Source organism: Tasmannia lanceolata, unplaced genomic scaffold (genome assembly GCF_043159265.1).
Source record: "Tasmannia lanceolata isolate RefF3 unplaced genomic scaffold, GAP_Taslan_0.1 ptg000002l, whole genome shotgun sequence".
Lineage (NCBI taxonomy): Eukaryota > Viridiplantae > Streptophyta > Magnoliopsida > Canellales > Winteraceae > Tasmannia > Tasmannia lanceolata.
Genome location: NW_027518679.1, coordinates 21,979,618 through 21,996,346, shown reverse-complemented (window position 1 = coordinate 21,996,346; position 16,729 = coordinate 21,979,618). Strand labels below are relative to the sequence as shown.

The 16,729-nt window shown below is 40.0% G+C and overlaps 1 protein-coding gene across 6 annotated transcripts in view; it reads left to right on the top strand.

Annotated features, from left to right (window-relative positions):
* The window catches only part of LOC143888177 (protein TRAUCO-like), a 45,732-nt gene that overhangs the window by 9,298 nt on the left and 19,705 nt on the right, over nt 1–16,729 (top strand). The window lies entirely within an intron of this gene.

Below are 16,729 nucleotides of genomic sequence, written 5' to 3'. Positions count from 1 at the left end.
TTTAATGGATGGATGGATTGAATAGTTTTCATTTGATGCTATGCTCTCCACAATTGCATCTTCTCTTTAATTTCTAGCACTTGTCATTTATACTGTTTAAGTACCTAAGATGTCATGACTTTTATGTGTAGAAAATGATCCAATATTGGAAAATGTCATGGCTTTTGATCTGGAAAAAAATGATCCTATATTGGTCACCAAACGCAAGATTATGCTACTGGTGAAACCTTATAATGATTTCAATCAGAGTGAGTGGATCCCACTTGCCTAACTTTTAGGAGGTGATGGGATCAAGTTGGGTCCTTTTACAAGTATCATTGTTCAACATTGTATCATTCCCTTTGATGTTAAATGGAAATTGTTCCTGTACCTTGTGTACATGAATGGTCCTAACCACCCAATTGTTAAGTTTTGCCTGTGGGTGGATTGCAATTGGATGTTGGTAACTCCTCATTCCCCAGGCATTTTCGTCAATCATAAGTGATCTTGACACACATGATCAGTGTAATTATATACCCTTCTGTAATAAGAAGGGCTTAGTTCTTGCTTGGTCTTTGATGTTTTGTGCGGAAGTTATAAAATTGTTGCCCATTGTTATTGTGGAAGGTTTTAGTTCTTGTTTGCTTTTTGAAGGTTATTTGGTAGTTATAAACTGTTGCCCATTGTACTCTTTTCTTTTTGTTTATTTTCTTTGTATCATAGGTCCAAGCATCTTTGAAACAAACAGGTAAGAAATTTTGCTACCATGGTATATACTTTGCTAGGACTTGTTCCATATCCCAAATTGTTGGTTGATTCTAGGGGTGTGCACTATTCGGTTAACACCGAATTAACCGACCGAACCGATTAGGATTTTCAGTTTCGGTTTTGTTACCTGTAAAATTGGTTTGGTATCGGTTTTGAAACTCGGTATTAATCAATTTTCGGTTTTGGTTTCCAACGTAAATAAATATGGTTAACCGAAAATCCGAAATACAATATCTGTCACTATTGTTTGTCCACTTGCATTAGTCTCGCTAATATTTTTCAAGGTGTGAGGGGACTTTTGTGCCAGTGGCCATAAAAAGCAGATAGTGACAGTAAGGGTGTCAATTTTGGCTCGGAAGCTCGCTCGAGCTCGAGCTCGGCTCGGAAAAAGCTCAGCTCGAGCTCGGCTCGAATCCTTAACGAGCCGAGCCGAGCTGGCTGGCCAAGCTCGTTAAGCTTAACGAGCCCGAGCTAGGCTAGGCTTGGCTTGTTAAGGATTTAATGTATTTAAATATTATATTATATACACATACAGTAAAATGGATAAAAAATGAAGAAAAGACGAGGAGTTGGTGTGATTATGAAGACACACATACAGGCTGTACAAAAGATGCTTCTTAGCACTGACAGTGCCTTAGCCATAGGGTCTTCACTAGCTTTTCTTTATTGACCAAAGACAACAGAGCATTAATGGGTGATGTAATTGCTAGCCCTTTCTCCCCAGAAAAACATGAATGCCTTATTAGGTTCTACCATATTATCCAATGAATACCTTTTACTCATTTCCCTTCTTGATTTTTTAAAAAAATACAGAGAGAGAGAGCTTAGAGAGAAAAAGAGATGGGCTTCCTCCGGCAAATCCTTCCCGCCGGCCATCCTCACCACCACCTCCACCCAGATCCGACCCCCTTCACCTCCACCACCACCTCATCACAACCATCATTTTCATGATTTCATCATCCGTTTCTATGTTAAATCCGGCCATACCCATTAATTCCGGTGATCCCACCGGAATCCGCCGACACAAACCCACCTCAGCCTATATCTATACCTTCTTCTACCTTTGGCTTCCCTCACAAACCCAAACCCATTTCATTCCTCCCTTATGCTAGCAGCAACCCTACCCCATTTCATTCCTCCCTTATGCTAGCAGCAACCCTACCCCATTTCTTCCAAGCTTGGCTAGAATCTTCTATTTCCACTGATTTTGTAGAACCCATCTCTTCCATCTACTCCCTCATATCTATCCATCCTCATCACATCACTACGATCTATCTAGACCTCCATTAATTCCGGCAAGCTCGCACGGGCTCGCGAGCCTGGTCGAGCCGAGCCCGAGCCGAGCCCGAGCTCAGGTTTTGAGCTTAACGAGTCGAGCTGAGCTGGGCCAAGCTCTGCTTGGCTCGGCTCGTTTACACCCCTAAGTGACAGATATGATAGGACATGTGAATATATTTAATTGCAAGTGGACAAAAGAGTAGTGAGTGGACCACAACAGGTGAATATATGTAATTGCATTCATATGAACAACCCTGACTCCTCAAGTGAATTGATATATCCACCCATTTTTTTACTTGGGAAAGCCTCCACTATACTAAAAAGAATACACAGTCACAAGGGGCTGTCCCGTGTACAAATAAGAGTGAATATATTACTAAGTAATATTAACATAAAATTCCTCTTTCACTTTTGTGACCTAGGTCACACAAACAGAGCCCTTTTTTCTTTTCTTATCTAGTTCTCTTTACTCTTGGTTTAGGGTTTGTCCGCCGCCTCTCCAAGATTCCAACTCCGGCAACCCCATCTCCGCGGCCTCCGCCTCTCAAAGACTCCAACTCCGGCAACCCCATCTCCGCGGCCAACTACTTCTGGTTCATTTGAAAGAGAAATAGGGTTTGGCTGAGGTAGACTGAAAGGGAAAGTTTTTTTGAGAGATTCTATTAGGGTTTTGAGGAGGAACAGAGAGAATGGGATTTTTTTGGAATTGTAAGAAGAAAATCAGAGAGGGTAATTATATCTTCTTCTTCCCATGTTTATTCTTTTATCTATTATTTTCTTTCGGTTATAACCGAACTAACCGAAGAACCGATTTTTTTTTCGGTTTCAGTTAAAGTTCGGTTACAATGAATTTCGGTTCGGTTTCGGTGCCCTTCTCCCACTAACCGAAATAATTCGGTTCGGTTTTTTCAAGCAAATTCGGTTCGGGTTTAACCGAATGAACAGCCCTAGTTGATTCATTTCCACTGCACATGTAATGTTCTTTGATTGGCAATCAGAATTGTTCAACCGGGGAATCTTACAGCGAATGGTCAGAATTGGATGATTATTGTCGACTAAGATTATCCATCCGTCCTTGATTCTTCAGCTTTATGGTGTGAGAGTAAGACATTTACTTGATCTAATACGTCGTCTAATCAGTGAAATTCTAGGGCTCACTGAGCAAATGGTTCCAAGTTCAAACCATTTAATGCAGGCTCTGGATTGGGATGGGCTCTGGATTGGTCCATGTGGGCTACTTGCCTTTTTCTCCATTAAGAAAATCAAACATGCCCAGAACAAATCAAAGGGACTTGAATTAGAGAGGAATGGTTTAGTCGGGCACGACTGCATTTTCATACGATGAAGCACACGCATTTTTATGTAGTGGAGCCGCACCTTTGGTTGATCTAAATTGTCTATCTCATAGGCTCTTTGTTGAATCTCCAATAGCTTTAAAATTATGGCGGTCAGACAATCCTAATATCCAATAATATATATATATATATATATATATATATATATATATATATATATATATGTTGGCTATTGAATGTGGGCCTTGCCTATATGCTTCAACATCCAACCACTAAATGTGTATTTACTAAGATGTTGGTATTGTTTGGCTCATGTGATCTTTGGGCCATTGGAGATCCAACATAGGGGCTATCAAATAGACTGTTCAAATTGATCGGTGGTGGGGCACATTATGTAGTAGTGAATGTGTGAATGATGTTGCGCCCTACAGATGCACTCTGAATTGGATCCGTTGGGATAAGATTGTTGCTACTTTGAGGGTTTGTATGAGACATACATGTTTGCATTGAAAGGTATGGAGTACAGGTTGTCTTTGGCAGTAGGAAAATGAAAGTGGATCAAGGATGGAAATGTAAAGAAAACAAAGACAGAGAAAGCTTCTTTCTACATTTTACGATTCCGCGCGCAAATTGCACTCGGAATCCAATTGGACTGTGCAACCAAACCAGAAACTGCTAGAACCAACCACCATCCTCCCAAGAGTCCAAATATCTCTCTAGTGAGTAATCAACCCATGTTCAAAGAATTCCAATTGTCGCATTGTTAGAACAAGGGAGTGCTGAGGTAATATTTTTGCAGCAATAGAGTGGTTTTGGTCACAAAAGTGATGTTTAGAATGGTTTTAGCCATAAATTGTGCAATTTCAGGTTCTAGCATGAGATTTGCTTGGCTGCAATGATTATATCACTGGGTCCAGGATTGTTGCCAGATCTGTTTGAGGGATTGCAATTTTGAAGGATTGTTGAAATTTGGTCAAGTATCATTCTTGGTGGATTTCTTGGGGGACTAAAACTGCTAATAGTGGTTTTGGGTTTTCATTGACATAGTTTACCTGTTGAGATGTGGGGTTGCAAGTAACAGAAAAAAGAGAAATATGATGCTATTGAAATGAACTGACAAAGAACGATTCATTCTTAGTATTAGGAGCGGAACTCAGGAATCTCGTTCTAATATGATTTTGCTTCCTCAAAATGTTCATTGAGCATATGAGAGAGAAGGGAGTTTTGCAGAAACTTTTTCCTACTAGAACAAAAGAGGCTTTACAGGTTTGGTTTTCATGGGAGGATGTCAGTAGAGGCTTTCTTGGAAGCTTTTGTCGGCGGGATTAAAATACTCGTAAGCAGGGATTTCCTCGAAGGGGTTGTAGGTGGGGAAGAACTGAGAATGGTTGAGGAATAAGAGAAGAATTGCTCAAGTAATAGATAAGCTGATATTTTCTTCCAGCTTTGTTGTATTGTGCAAGTAGACACCCCATTGACGATTCTATGGTGGATAGATGAAGAAAAGAAGGCATGTTTGGAGCAGCTGACGCAAAAAAGGTGGGTTGAATAGATGCTCTTTGACTTTCTTGAAGGACACGACATTCATCATTCTATTCCTCCTAAACGTTCGTTTTGAGCATGTAGGATTTGGTTTCTTGATTAACCAACTTATATAATGGATGCTGATGCACCCAAAGAGCCCTATGGTTTATTTTTCACTCCGTGATGGAGGAAGATCTCTTATGGCTTTGATCTTTGAGGACTCTATCTCGATCTCGCGATGGCTATCAATAAAATCTAATAATTTCCCACATGATCCGCTGATTATATATTGGTTCGATTGAGACAAAGCTGATATTTCTTTAATTGATAACAGATTTTCTTTAAAGCTCTGGGACGATCTTCCCTGTCCATAGATTTTGCTACCATGTCATCTACATTGACTTCAACTTCTTTGTGGATCATACAATGGAAGAGGGTAATCATTTGACTTCAATTAGTGACGCTTGCGTTCTTAAGTCCAAAGGGCATGTCTTTGTAACAAAAGGTTCCCTAGGTCTGATGAATGAGATTTCCTTCCTATATTCTCTAGCCGTAAGTATTCGATTATATCATGAAAAGCCATAATGAATGCAATCATTTCGTGTCGCACAATATTGTGTATGGAAATCAATGTGCAAAAATGGGTGACAATCTTTTGTGCTTTCAATGTTCAAACTTTTATAGTCAAAACATGCAAACTCGTCTGTCTTCTTTGGTATGGGCACTATGTTGGCCAAACAGTCTGAGTATGATGTGACCATGGGAAAACCTGCCTGGAATTGTTTCATGATTTATTGATTTTTAGGGTCCCTTCGGGCCTCAACCTTTACTTTTGTTGGATTGGACTTGCGTTGCGAAGGAGTAGGATCTGATGACAATCTCACCATCAGTAGCTTCTTTTCATGACAACCTCACCATTGGTACCAATTTATTTTGGTGAAACCCTAACCATTAGTAGTTTTATCCTCACTGATAGTATTCCTTTTGGTTACACCCTCACCGATAGTAGTTACTTTTGATGACATTCTTATTATTAGTAGTTACCCTTTCCGTGATATCCTCACAGTTAGTTGTTCCTTTCAGTGATAACCTCACTTACAGTAGTCTCTTGTCAATGACAATCTCATCAATAACAATTTCTTTTGATGGCATTCTCATCAGTAAAACCTCACTTACATTAGTTTCTTTTCAATGACTCTCATCAATGGCAATTTCTTTGGATGATATTCTCATTGATAGTAAACCTCACAGTAGTTTCTTTTCAATGACTATCTCATCAATAGCTATTTATTTTGATGATATTCCCATCGATAGTATTTTTTATTTTATGTCATTCTCACCAATCTTAGTTTTCTTTCTGTGACAACCACATTGATAGTAGTTTTTACCGATGACATCTTCTTCATCACAGTTTCTTCTGGCGATACTCTCACCACAATATCTCCTTCAAATCTGTAGGTAGTTTCCAGTTCTTTTGGTGATACTACAACTTTTAGTAGTTTCTAGCCAATACTTTCACCATATAACCCAATGAAGTCTCGCTTTCTTTCAATGATTTCCTTCACTAATAGTAGTTTCTTTCGTCAGAGAGGGACGGAGAGCAACGTTGCTTATGATGGAGAAAAAAATTCTAGGAAACAAAACCATTGATTTTGTCAATCAATCAAAATTTTTTTTTGTCATCTCTTGGCTCTGACATGCGGTCGCCTTGCAGCCTTAGTTGAAAGGGGCATCTGTACACCTTACATTTTATTCATGCCTGACCTTCCATTAGTTACCACTTACCACTGAGGTGGTGTGGTCTAATGACGATCAGTGTTTCCCTCGACAGCCGAAAGAAATGTATCGGGAATGATTTGGAATAGTTTGAGTTAAATTGCGGAAATCATGGATTGGGCCTGAATTGGTGCCGTTCGACAGTCAACGTTGCCGATCGATTGTCAAATCTACATAATGCAATACTTGTGCTCCGATTGATATTTGGTGTGGTTCAATGCAGGAACTAAATTTAGAAACTATCCAAAATTGGCAGTGATTTGTTTCAATTAGCATTCTTAAACACAATCCTTTCCAAATCCAACCTTAATCCCAGCCTTTGATTTCTAACTAAAGAGCAATTATACTTTGGCACAATCTAATCTGGGCACTCAAAACCAAACTTCTTTCTAAAAATACATCGAGGAACAATTCCAAGTAGGGCTATTCATTCGGTTAAACTTGCTTGAAAAAATCGAACCGAATTATTTCGCTTAGTGGGAGAAGGGCACCAAAACCGAACCGAAATTCATTGTAACCGTACTTTAACCGAAACCGAAAAAAAATCGGTTTCGGTTAAAGTTCATTCGGTTAAACCCGAACCGAATTTGCTTGAAAAAACCGAACCAAATTATTTCGGTTAGTGGGAGAAGGGCACCAAAACCGAACCGAAATTCATTGTAACCGAACTTTAACTGAAACCGAAAAAAATCGGTTCTTCGGTTAGTTCGGTTATAACCGAAAGAAAATAATAGATAAAAGAATAAACAGAGGAAGAAGAAGATATAATTACCCTCTCTGATTTTCTTCTAAACAATTCCAAAAAAATCCCATTCTCTTTGTTCCTCCTTGAAGAAACCCTAATAGAACCTCTAAAAAAAACTCTCTCTTTCAGTCTACCTCAGCCAAACCTTATTTCTCTTTCAAATGAACCAGAAGTTGTTGGCCGCAGAGATGGGGTTGTCGGAGTTGGAATCTTGGAGAGGCGGCGGACAAACCCTAATCCGAGAGTAAAGAGAACTAGATAAGAAAAGAAAAATGGGCTTTGTTTGTGTGACCTAGGTCACGAAAGTGAAAGAGGAATTTTAAGTTAATATTACTTAGTAATATATTCACTCTTATTTTTACACGGGACAACCCCTTGTGACTGTGTATTCTTTTTAGTATAGTGGAGGCTTTCCCAAGTAAAAAAAGGGGTGGATATATCAATTCACTTGGGGAGTCAGGGTTGTTCATATGAATGCAATTAAATATATTCACCTGTTGTGGTCCACTCACTACTCTTTTGTCCACTTGCAATTAAATATATTCACATGTTCTATCATATCTGTCACTATCTGCTTTTTATGGCCACTGGCACAAAAGTCCCCTCACGCCTTGAAAAATATTAGCGAGACTAATGCAAGTGGACAAACAATAGTGACATATATTTGTTTTTCGGTTAACCGTATTTATTTACGTTGGAATCTGAAACCGAAACTGAACACCGATTAATACCGAGTTTCAAAACCGAAACCAAATCGATTTTACAGGTAACCGAACCGAAATCGAAAATCCTAATCAGTTCGGTCGGTTAATTCGGTGTTAACCGAATAGTGCACACCCCTAATTCCAAGTTGGATTTTAAGCGTAGTTTTAGTCTCACATTGGTCCCAAATCATTTTTCCAAAACCTACACTATGAAAGAGGACGATTTGAATCACAAAAATACTACACAATTCCTCTGGGAGAGAGCACACGGCACCATCCACAACTCTTTGGGAGAATTCCAAATCCCTCATTTAGAGAAACTTGAGGAATGCACAACTTCCACTCCCTCATCTTCAAGTAAGTATTTTGCTTTTAGTTTTTTTTTTTTGAAAATAGTAGTGGAATTTATTAAATCCAAAGCGACGAGATGGTCGATACAAAGAGGGAAAAGAAGATACATAAAACTGAAGAAGCACAAGAAAAAAGGAATCAAGGCAGAAGCATGTCAAAAAGCGCTAAAGAATCCTTGAGGACTCCATCTCTAGCAAGACTATCCGCCACTTGATTAGCAGAACGCTGAACATGCCGCAAAGTAAACGCATAAGATCTCGCCCAATCAAACATCTCGTCGAACCACCTATCAAACCTCCGAGGGGGATAGTGAGATTCATTGAACCAACGGATAACATTCAACGAATCTCCTTCTACCACCACATTATTAAGGTGATCTCTTACCACCAACTGCAAACCTTGCTATACCGCGCGTACCTCCGCTTCCATGGCATCCGCAATCCCAATGGGACCTCCATAACACCATAAAACCTCCCCACGATCATTTCTTACGACGACCCCAATTCCCGCTGGTCTGGGGTTCCCCAAACTTGAGCCATCAAAATTCAGCTTCAAAAAGCTCGGGAGAGGAGGAAACCATTCTTGAACAAGCTTTTGTGTAACCTCTACACTATAGCATACGTCCCTCCACCTTCCCAAAGATCATAGGCTGATACAAATTTGAATTGCGGTAGAGGCTTTGCCCAAGAAACAGTTAGGGAATCACTCTAATAAAAAGGAAAGCAGAGGATTTTGAAACTCCTTTAAATACCCTAGCGTTTCTTTCCTTCAATAGCACCCATATAGTAGCTAGGAAAGATACATTCCATAGATTTTTTCCTTTTTCTTTCCACGGATTTGACGACCATCCCAAGAAAAGGTTAAAGAGGGTTGCAGGGAAAACCCAACAAATGCCAAACCTGTTTAGCAGTTTACTCCATATTTCTCTACCAATTCGGCAATGGATGAATAGGTGATTAACTGATTCTCCCGCTTCAAGGCAGAGAGCGCAGTTTGGATTCTTTCCGTCAAAGCCGCCCATCCGATGGTGCAAACTCTAGGAGGAGCCTGGGAGGTCCACACCCTAGCCACCTTGGAAGACGCCAGACTAGCCACTAGATGATGATAGAAGGATTTTACTGACAAGTAGCCAGATGGATTCTAGATCCAAACTCCTTTACTTCCCCATCTTGTTTTATGTAGCCCCCCTCAATCAACTCCAGAAATCTAGCCATTGATGCCAATTCGCGATTAAAAAAACTCCTTCAACTCTATCATTCCTCCTCTCCTTGTTATCCTTTACGAAGCTATCTTTGGCCACTGCCGATACAAATAAGTCCGGGAACATATCTTTTAAAGATCTCTCATAACACCATGTCATGCCAGAACCAAATTCTATCCCCAGAATAGACCCTGAATTTTATGCCTCCTTTAAACAAATAGCTGGATCTCAAAATGTCTCTCTATATCATCACTTGATGTCTAAAATTGTCTACTGAAATCCAGTTCCCTGATAAAGCACCATACTTACTTTTAATGACTCTGACCCAGAGATGATAGCCTTCTTTTCCAAATCTCCACAACCATTTACCTAACAATGCAATGTTAGCTTCTTTGATTCTCTTTGTCCCTAAACCTCCGCCTCCGATAGGCTTGTAAACTTCTTCCCACTTAACCAACGGAATACCACGTTTATCATCTAACCCACCCAAAGAAAGCGCCTTTGTATTTGCTCAATTCTATTAACGACATTGATGGGACATTTGGTAAATTGGGATATTGGAAAGCATTGCTTTAATAAGAGTAATTTTACCACCCCTAGACACCATATTCCTTTTCCATGTATCCAACCTTTTCTCCACCCTTTCTACAATGTTGTCCCAATGAACCTTTTTCGCTCTTCCTACTCCAAGTGTCAAACCAAGGTATGATTTGGGAAAGGAGTCCACCTTACTCCCCATGATCCCAGCTAGTCCTTGAAAAGATTCCTCTTCAAGATGGATGCTGAACATTCTGGATTTGTTAAAATTAGATCTTTGCCCCATTATAACTTCGTAACATCTCAGAATAGCTTTCAAATTCAACACATTAATCACGTCAGGAGAGCTGAACAACAAAGTGTCATCTGCAAATTATTATTGAGTCACTTCAACTCCACTTTCACCTATCTTGAAACCTTCGATTAAACCGCATGATCTCCCCTTTTCAATGAGCCTACTCAAAGTTTCGGCCACAATGACTTAGGGGAATGGAGAAAGAGGAGCCCCTTGTCTTAGACCCCTAGAAGATTTAAAGAATCCTTTTGGAGATCCATTGATGAGAATTGAAAACCATGTCGACGATATGCACCTCATAATCCAAGATCTCCACCTAGGCCCAAAACCCATTCTTAACATGAGATAGTCAAAACATTTCCATTCCACCCTGTCATACGTCTTTTCCATATCCAACTTCGACCAACCTTATAATGATGGTCTACCACTTCATTGGCTATAAGTGAACAATCTAAAATTTGTCTCTCACTAACAAAAGCATTTTGGCTACCGGAGATAATTGATGGAAGAACCTTTTTTAACTGTTCAGCTAGCACTTTGGCAAGTACCTTTTACAAACTTCTAACTAAACTGATTGGCCGGAATTCTGATATTGTTGTGGCACCCTTCACCTTTGGAATCAATGCAATAAATGTTGCTCCGGTTCCACAATCCAGTTCCATACCATCATAGAATTCTTTAAAAAGCGGAGGAGATCTTCCTTTACATACTCCCAGCAACTTTGAAAAAATGCGAGGCAAAAGCCGCCCGGGCCAGGAGCTTTATTTTGCTTTTAGTTTTATTTACGGTTTTCTTTCTTTTTACTCGGTTTACATGAGTTTTAGGTTTTTTTTTTTATAATTTCAATTAGCTAGTTTAGATCTTTACCACGTTTTCAAAGTTATTGGCTTACTTAGGATTGCATCTTACAATATAGATTAGTAGTTTTGATTCTTTAAATAGGACTAATTGCTTTTCAAATCAATTAATTTGTAAAACTATTTAGATTCCATCCTTCTATTAATCATGGTTATTTTCATTTTAATTTTATGTTTCGACTTGTCTACCAAAATCAGTTTGCTGTTATCAAAACTTTCATTGTTATTTTAGATAAAATACCTTGTGAAATAGTTTCTGCAATGATGGATGCTTAGTAGGCGTTTCTACCAATCGATGGTTAACGACATCGATCGGTGAGCTTGGTTGCCGATCAAGTTGCATTTTGCAGACAGTCCCAATTGGATTCAGCTTTGGTTCCTGGTTTTTCCTGTTTTTCTTGAGATGCATGTTAGGATAGCTTATTAGCGTGCTTTTAAATTATTTCAGACCATACTAGATTAATAATAGTTGAATTGCATGTTTGTGTTCATCCTTATTAGTTTCATACATGTATAGTTGGATACATGATAGTTTTGCATGATTTCACCTCCTTTTAAGCACATTAGTTAGTATCAAGATTTCAAATTTCGGTTACGGTTTCGGTTTCAGTTTCAGTTTCAGTTTCAGTTTTGGTCGTCGCAGAAGTGAAAACGTTTCGGTTTTAGTGGGAAATTTCAGTGGAAACCCTATAAAATCACGTAAACGTATGGAAACATATGCAAATGCTAGAATTTAAAGATGAAACTTCGGAAAATGTTAGAATAAGCACAAATGCACCTCTAGAAACGATCACATAAGCAAGACAAACATGCATAATGGTTCAAAAACATCGAATACCTAGTGACTCGTGCATGTCTGATAATTTAGCACGTACCAAATTTCACATGTAATTCATATAAATATTTATACGTAATACATGCACCGCATTTCACATGCAATCATATAAATGTAATTATGTAATACATACCGATATAGTATACTACTATTACACTTACGATTTTGGTTTCTGCATTTCGGTCGTTTCGGTTTCATTGGGGTGGGCAATGGAAACATTTTGGTCGTTTCTTGTTGGTTTCAGTGGAAATTTAAAACCATGGTTTGTATTGCATGTTAGGTTACAATCAAAAGCTCGTGGGTATAAGTGGACATCAGTTTCAAATGGGCAGGGTTGATTCCTAATACCCTCCAACTACTGAACCTGGTTTTGAACCCCTCTAGGTATAAAAGATCGGTAGCAATTAGAGTTAATATTGGGTCCTTGGCTCTGACCTAGGTGGCAACTCTAAAATGGAGTTAATCTTCCAACTCAAAGATATTTCACTGGTGGCACCTACTATCAGCAAGCACACCTTTCTTGCTACAATGGGTGGTACTAGGCTAGATGCCACAACTGACACTTTTTGTTATTATGTTGGTCATGGTTGGCGACATTGCCTTTAGTGTTGTGAGGTCCTTGCTTATAGAACTGGTGACAGAAGTAACTTTTTGGGAAGTGGGCAAATCAGGCTCTTTCCTCTTATAAATTGAGTTGGATACAATAATGAAATGTATTTGATATTAAGTGGCCGTAAGATGAACGGAGCATCAGTAGAAGGTGGTATGCTGTACTGTCAAAACTCCTTCACGTCGTCATGGACTCCCCCAAGTCGACTCCCATTTATCTTGGCCGCGTTCTTGTCCGAGTTCTCATTTTTCCCTACAGTGTTATGGGAATCGTAGGGGCATCGCAAACCCGTGAGGCCCAATAAGTGGCATATTTTTGCAATAAGTATCATAAACTTTTAGGGTTTTTATTTCCATGTTATTTAGTTTTAGGGTTTATTTCCATGTTATTTAGATTTAGAGATTTTATTTCCATATTATTTCAATTGCCTATATATATGAGGCCTCATGTATTGGATAATATAGTTTTTGGAATAAGATTGATTATAGAGCTGTCTCCCGATAATCTCTTCTTCTTTCCCCTCTTTCCTCTCTTCTTCTTCTTCCTCTCTTCTTTTCCTACTTTTCCTATTCTTCTTCTCTTCTTCTTATCTACTTTTTCTCCTTCTCCTTCTTCTCTTCACTTGGCCAGCATCAAATTAGTATTAGAGCGAAAGATCCAGGAGTCTCCAATGAAAATCTTCTGGCTTTCTCACCATTGTGCACCACCCTTCACGACCAGCACTCCATAACTTAGCCGTGTCCACCTTTCTGCTTATTGTTTACGCAATTCCTTAACTACAGCCCATCGTTTCCATCCTCTTCGTTCAACTGATACACACACCTTTTCATCTTCACCGTACAGTCACCAGCCCCTCAACCCAGGATCCCATCGCATTCAACATCTTGCTGTTCATGTAACCTAGAAAAGAAGACCCAAGTTTCTGTTCAAACGCAGAAACCAGTCCACCTTTTCCTTCACTCACTTCACACCCAAAACAGCCCAAAGATCCCATCCATTGCAGCAACACCTGGTTTACCCACAAACCAGCCCTTTCTAGACCACCTGCAGACTTCTTGAATGCAAAACCTTGTTTTCACTCAGCCTTTTGCATCACAATACCTCCAAAAAAATAGCCTCCGATCCCTTATTTTAGGCGATTTACACCCAGAAATCCTGATTCCTGCTTCATCCGATTAAACAAAGACTTGCAATTCTCCTAGATACTAGCCGCGACCCAGGCCTCCTTGAGTTACCGGCATGTGCACAAGTAATCTTCCCTGCTGCAGAACCCAGCTGCTTCTCCATTTCCAGCAGATCCCCAGTCCGGCATCGAGTTACTGCAGCAATTTATCGACTGATCGTTCCCCGTTGCCGACGTTTGTCGCATCCTCAAGCCGATCATCATTTTTTTTTCAGGACGATACAGCCTCCATCAATGAATTGATTTGATTGTCGGATGGTTGCTGAATAACTTGTCGTTTTTTGTCGGAGCTGCCCCAGCCACCACTGCACCAATCTGCTCCTTGCCAGTCGCCCCAAATCTTGACCTTGCCAATTTTTGTCGGCCACCAGTTGCCATATGCAACCAGTCGAGTTGGGTTTCCTCTATTACTGCCCTATTTTTAGGTTAATTGGATTTTTTGGCTCTGGTTACAGCAAGCCCTACACGAACAACAAAAAAAAAGTTTTTAGAAAGTTTTCCCCAAGGCAAAGGACATATGTAACTTATCCTATTCCTGTGGAAGAATCCAACTCATTTTATTGGATTCTTCCATAGGAATCTCCTCACAACATCAACGACTACAATTTTCAATAACACAACTTACTAATGAAATACAACTTACTAAACACTAGTTAATGAAGCACAACTTACTAGACTTAATGAAATACAACTTACTAAACACTAGTTAATGAAGCACAACTTACTAGACCTCTTAATGAAGTACAACATACTAGGACTAGTGAATGAGTAGTTGTAGAAAAAGTCTTCTAAGCATTCATTACAAAACAACCTTGGGTATTCTCACCCAAGCCACTTAGGCATGACATGGTTCCCAAATTGGCACTATATCAATAATTATAAGAGAGCTCTGCTAGAGGAAGCACCATATCCCATTGCTTGGATCTTTTTGCCGCCATACTCTTAAGAAAATTTCGCAAGGTTCAATTCACCACCACGATTTGTCCATCTATTTGAGGGTGATAGGAACTATTATAGAGCAAGCTAGTACGAATCCATTTCCATAAACACCTCCAAAAATAACTAAGGAATTTGGTATTTCTATTCTAAATAATGGGCTTGGGAATGCAGGAGTGATAGTCCCAATGCTACTTTCGTAAGTCAGGGTATGCCCTGACTTGCCCTTATAGATGCTATGTGATGTTACTAGGGACTTCTTGTCCCCTTTGTATCTTTCATGGTATCAATAAATATATGTCGCCTTTCAAAAAAAATAATAATGGGCTTGGGAATACCATAATGCTTAACTACCTCCTTAAAAAATGTTGGAGTAGTGTAATTAGTGTACCCATTTAGGGGCATTCTTGTCTTCTCTCATGTAACTCTAGTTTCGAGTATATAATACATATTATGAGAGGGAGAGAAGTTAATCTCTCTCTCTCTCTCTCTCTCCAATGGAACCTCGAATACATTGAACATTGTATCATAGCATTAGTAAAACAAAAAAAAAGGGGAAAGGAGGAGAAACCCTAGCTGCCACCCCCTTTTTCCCCTAGCCGCTCCCTCACTCCAAAACCCTAGTTGCCTCATCCCTTACTGTTGTCGCCCACGCTCCTCCCTCTCCCCCCCACACCCCCACCCCCCCATCCTCTAAAAAAAATACCCACAAAACCCTAGCCACCCCCTTGTGTTGCCGACCACCTCCCCTCCTTTTTCCTAGCCCTCCTCTCTTTTCCCATAGTCGTCGCCTCCCTCACCCCCAAAACCCTAGCCGCCCCACCCGTAGTGTTGCTGCATACATCTTCCTTCAAAACCCTAGCCGGCCTCCTATTCTTGGGTTTTTCTCCATTCAAAACCCTTATTTGGTCCTTTACTCCTTGCTGGTACCCATATTCGTGGTTCCTTGTTGCTGCAGCCATGCTGGGTATTGGTGTTGTTTGCTACTTTGCTTCAGCCCTCTCTGGCACTTCTCCGACACAAATCTTTTTTTTTTACCTACTTACTGTTAGCTTTTGTTTTTGTGACGGTGTAATTCCTCGCCTACTTCATTATTGATGTTGCGTGTCTCTGGATCACCTGCTTGCTTGTTGCTTCGCGCTAAAAGTCTGGCCATGGGATTGGTTCATGCGTGTGCTCTATTCGGTTGGTATGGTTGATGAGGTTTGTTGATTTGGAGACTTCGGGTTTCTTTGTTGGATCAGTGTTTCTTCTTCAGGTAGCCTGTGTTCGTCATTGTGATTTGCGTTTGTCGTAGTTTGTGGCTTGTTTGCTTATGGATGCTCCTATTGCTTCTACTACTTCCTCTATTGCCCCTACTATGGAGTTTCAGAACATTCAGATGACATTCCGATGGCTCAAATTATCCACCATGTCGGATGGTTGTTGAAATATGTGGGAAGTTTGAATATATCGAAAAAGATCCTCAGCCTGTTGACGATAAGTCTTGTGCGAAGTGGCAACATGAAGATGATGTGATTAACAAACTCCTATGGAATAGTCTGGAGCAAGGAAGCAGGATTCTTCCCTGGGAGCCTTCGATTCCCGCTCTGGCAACCTTGAGCAGGATTCTTCCCTGGGAGCCTTCGATTCCCGCTTTCGATTCCCGTTTCGATTCCCGCTTTCGATTCCCGCTCTGGCTACCTTGGTCTGGAGCCTAAGGTTGCAAGGCGAATGACGTATCTACGATCTTCAAAGGATATTTGGCAAAGGGCTGCCACATTATATTCATGCGCAAATAATTTGACTCGCATTTGTGATGTCTAAATCCTGGGTTGTTGAGTTTGAAGCACGACGACATGACTTTTTTTTATTT